A 5,000-nucleotide genomic window follows, 5' to 3' on the forward strand; every position below is an offset into this window, starting at 1 on the left:
CGGCCGTCACACAGCCTGGTTCGGTCAAGAAGCCCGAGGAACCCCGCCGAGCGGCGGCAGAACGGGGTGACGCGGGGGAGGGCACGCGCCCCGCCGCCATCGTCACGGCCCGCTTCGCTCGGGGGTGGGGACACTAGGACAACACCTCGCCAACCACGGGAAGCGAGTTGGAAAGGAGACCACCCTGCCTGAACACCGGACAACCGCCGTGGCTCCCTATGACGGGGAGGAGCACGGAAGAGCCGGCCCGCCGGGGGCCCTCTCCGACGCAACCCAACGTGCCTCATCGATCAGCAAAAGGGGAGAGGAGGAACGAAGCCGAGGCCCCACGGCCACGGGTCCTGGGACAGCGGACAGCCGCGCGCGCCCTCCCGCCACCCGCGGGTGGGCGGGGCCGACGCGGGGCTTTCTCTTGCGTGCACGAGAGCCAGCGGGGCAGCGCCGGCGGAGAGGTGCAACGACGGCCTGAACACCGGCAGAGCCGGCCCGCCGCGAAGCCTCTCCGACGCCACCCCGAGATGCCTCATCGATCAGCGAAGGACGGAGGCCCCACAGCCACGGGGTCCTCGGACAACGACAGCCGCGCGCGCCCTCCCGCCACCCGGGGGTGGGCGGCCGACGCGGGGCTCTGCGTGCGAGCGACCAGGGGCTACATCCGCGAGGTGCTCCGACGGCCTCAACACCGGCAGAGCCGGCCCGCCGCGAAGCCTCTCCGATGTGCCCAAGGACAGCCTCGGTAGGCCCCTGGCCTGCGGGCCTGCACCGGTCCGGGTGGACACGGATGTGCCGCCGCCGGCCACCCGCCCCGGCCAAGGATTCCCTTCGGCGAAGTCAGCGGGACCAGGGGAGAGCCCCGACACGCTCGACTGCCCCCGGTCTTCCAGCGTTCGAGTGCCGGTGGCCGCCACCGGCCACCGGTCTTTGCCCAACCAACGCGCAGAGCAGCTTGCCCCCGACAAAAAACCGCCAGGCGGAACAACCTCAAGCGGGGGGGGGGGGGCCGGTGGGGAAAAGCCGCTAAAGGCTCGAGACAGCCCCGGCCGTCTCCCATCCGGCTGCCGGCCACCGCGACCGGCCAAAAAAAAAAAAAACCACAACGTGCTCTGCGCGCCCTCGTCGCGGGCTCAAGGTTTAAGGTCGGAGAGAAAAGGGACCGAGGTATGTGCCGACCACCTCGCGCCCCACAGCACCGTGCACACCTCTCCTTCCAACGAGAGCCCGTCCGGACACCACAGGCTGCCCCGCGTACGGCACCACACGCACCGGCAGGGAAAAAAAAAAAAAAACAGAAAAAAGAGACGGAGACGGCGCCGCCGCCGCCTCGCCGGACCCTCATCGGGCTCTCGGGGCCCGGGGTGGGAAGCCGCTAAAGGCTCGAGACAACCCCGGCCGTCTGCATCCGGCTGCCGGCCACCGCGACCGGCCAAAAAAGAAAAAAAAGACGTGCTCTGCCCGCATCGCGGACTCACGGCTTTAAGGCCAGAGAGAAAAAGCACCGAGGCGTGCCGACCACCTCGCGCCCCACAGCACCGTGCACACCTCTCCCTTCCAACGAGAGCCCGTCCAGTAAGCCAGGGGCAGGCCGGACACCACAGGCTGCCCCCCCTACGGCAGCCACACATCTACAGGCGAAACAACGGAAAAAACGAAAAAAAATAAAATGGACGGAGGCGGCGCCGCCACCGCCTCGCCGGACCTTCAAATCGGGCTCTCGGGGGCTCGGCTCCCCCGGTATCCAGCGTTCCAAGTGCCGCCGACCGCCACCGGTCACCGGTCTTTAGCTTGTCCAGTGGTATCTCTGGCCATCCGCTTTCTCACCACTCAACTCGGTAGCGACCAGCTCGCGCTGCCCCGCTGCTGTACCGCTCCGCATCTCCCGGGGCCCCCCCTCGCTCTGTGTAGGCTTGCCCGACAAGCACCGGCTTGAGAACCGTGCCCAACCGCCCGGGGGAAACCACCGTCAGCGGCCGCCCAGCGCTCCACTTCGCCGGCTAAGCCGCGTGCCCTGGCTCGCGCGCGCCCCTCCGGAGCAGAGACGCCTCGTGCCCCTATATACGTAGACTATCGGTCCCCGCCGAAAAAAAGTACTAAGGACAGCGTCTGCGGACCCACGGGGGGGGCGCTCAAGAGACGCCGCCTCTTACGACGACGTAACTGGAGGCAGCGAGAAACAGCGACCCCTTGGAGGAAGTGCCGGAGCGAACAGGTCTGCCCGCTGGCCAAGTCCCACCGGATCCGGGTAGACCTGGCAGCCCTTTTCGGCGGTCGCTGCGGCAGCCGACGGTAACGTGGAGCCCGGTGAGCTCGCGGCCACCGCCCGCCCCGGAGACGGGTAGACCTGACGGCCGCCTCCCGCCCCGGAGACGGGTAGACCTGACGGCCGCCTCCCGCCCCGGAGACGGGTAGACCTGACGGCCGCCGCCCGCCCCGGAGACGGGTAGACCTGACGGCCGCCGCCGGCCCCGGAGACGGGTAGACCTGACGGCCGCCGGCCCCGGAGACGGGTAGACCTGACGGCCGCCGCCCGCCCCGGAGACGGGTAGACCTGACGGCCGCCTCCCGCCCCGGAGACGGGTAGACCTGACGGCCGCCGCCGGCCCCGGAGACGGGTAGACCTGACGGCCGCCGCCGGCCCCGGAGACGGGTAGACCTGACGGCCGCCTCCCGCCCCGGAGACGGGTAGACCTGACGGCCGCCGCCCGCCCCGGAGACGGGTAGACCTGACGGCCGCCTCCCGCCCCGGAGACGGGTAGACCTGACGGCCGCCTCCCGCCCCGGAGACGGGTAGACCTGACGGCCGCCGCCGGCCCCGGAGACGGGTAGACCTGACGGCCGCCGCCCGCCCCGGAGACGGGTAGACCTGACGGCCGCCTCCCGCCCCGGAGACGGGTAGACCTGACGGCCGCCGCCCGCCCCGGAGACGGGTAGACCTGACGGCCGCCTCCCGCCCCGGAGACGGGTAGACCTGACGGCCGCCGCCGGCCCCGGAGACGGGTAGACCTGACGGCCGCCGCCGGCCCCGGAGACGGGGAGAGCTGACGGACTCCTCCCGCCCCGGAGACGAGGAGACCTGACGGCCGCCTCGTGCAAGAGTTGCTTTTGGTTTCGATGGAAGATATCAAAGAAATACGAAAAAATAAATGAAAAGGGAAGATTTTTTTTCTTAAGCACATTCCCCCGCCGCGCTCACGTGCGCACACGCCACCCCTCTGCCCCGACCCGTTGGCCACCGTCCGGTCGCTGGCATCATCCTCCCACCACCACCACCACCACCACCCCCCCCACCCCCCCACCCCCCCACCCCCGCCAGCCCCTCCGCTCCGCTTCGCGCCGCGCCACCCGCGCCGCCACCCCCACTCCTCCACCGGCTGCCAGGGGACCGGGCAGAAGCGCGGGCGTTCCCCCCACCCCACCTCCGGCGGAGACGCCCGTCTGTCTCGCCGAGGCGAGTTCGCGTCGGGAACCGGGCGCCTTTCGCCGGGTCGGGGTCCCGGCGCTGCCGGGCGCTCCCCGGCTGCAGCTGTTGGTTTCGCGGGGTGGGTTCAGGTTTTCTCTCGGGGGGGGTGGGGGTGGGGGGGGGTGGGGGTGTGTGTTATTTTGTTTATTCCCCCCGCTTTTCGCTGTCCCGCAGAGGCGGGGGGACCGGACGCCCTTCACTGGGTCCGGGTCCGGGTCCGGGTCCAGGCGTTGCCAGGCGCTCGCTGGCTTTCGCGTTCGTGTTTTTTTCGAGGTGGGTGGGCGGGTGTGTGGGAAGGGGGGTCCCGGTGGGGGTGGGGGTGTGGGGGGTGTGTTGTTGGGCTTGTTTTTTTTTTTTTCCCCCCCCTTGCCATGGTTTTATTCTGACTTTTTAATTTGAAACAAAACAAAACAAAACAGAACAAAACATTTCAATAGATGTCCGCGGCCCTGCAGCCACCGACCCCCGCGCCGCGACACACGCGCGCACGGACACACGGGGACACACACACACCCCCACCCCCACCCCCGAGCCCCGCCGGCGCCCGCGCGCTCGAAGAGCCGTGGGTCCCCGCCCCCCGCTGCAGCTCCGGAGCTGCAGGGCGGTGGGTGCGGCCGGCAGCCGACCGCAGGCTCCCCGGCGCTGCAGAGCACTTGGGAAGGGGGGGGGGGGGGGGGGGGGCGGCGGGGGCGGTTTCTGTTGCCCCCCTCCCCGCGCCGCTCTCCCACCCCTTCCGCGTTCGTTTGGCTTTCAACCCGCGGCGGGGACGGAGCAGGCGGGCAGGAGGGCGGGCGGCTGAAGGACTGACTGAGAAAGGCGGGGAGCCGGGGCGCGGGCGCGGCGCGGTAGGGACTCGGCAGCTGGGGCTAGAGCCCCAAACATTCCCCCACCCCCGCCGCCGCCGCAACTCCCCTCTGGCGCCCGGGTACGGAGCCGGCGGGGACGCCGCTGGGTCCTAAAGGCTCCCGCCTTCCTTCCCCGGAGCGGCCAATCTGCTGCTGGCGGAAAGCGGGGTGGGGGTGGGGGGCGGCCGGTCTCATCGCGAACCCCGTGGTCGGGGCGGGGGCGGCCGGTGTCATGGCGAACCTGGTCGCGGGGGGGGGGTGGGGGGGGTGGGGGTGGGGTAGGGGGCGCGGCGGGGCTCGTTGCGAGCCAAGTGGCGGGGCGGGGGTGGGGGGGGGGGCGACCGGTCGCATCGAGAACCACGCGGCAGGAGGGCGGGGGGGCGGGGGGGAGGGCGGGAGGGGGCGGCTGTGTGTGCATACATGCACGCAGCCGCGGGCCAACGGGTTCGGGCCGGGGAGCTCTTGGGGGGGTGGGGGGGGTGGCGCGCACATCGCGCGCACGTGCGTGGGGAGAAAATAATAAAAAAAAAATGCGTCCCGCTGTTGATAACGCCACCTCCTCTGCTCCAGCCGGCCTCGTCGGCCCGCGCCCGTTTCTGCCTGCGGGCAGCGTGCCCGTGTGCCTCGGCCCGGGCAGAACCAAGGGCCGGCGGTTCCGTCGCCAGCGGGGCACGTTCGAGCGGTGAGTGTCGCCGAGA

Source organism: Strix uralensis, chromosome 40 (genome assembly GCF_047716275.1).
Source record: "Strix uralensis isolate ZFMK-TIS-50842 chromosome 40, bStrUra1, whole genome shotgun sequence".
In the NCBI taxonomy this organism is placed as follows: domain Eukaryota; kingdom Metazoa; phylum Chordata; class Aves; order Strigiformes; family Strigidae; genus Strix; species Strix uralensis.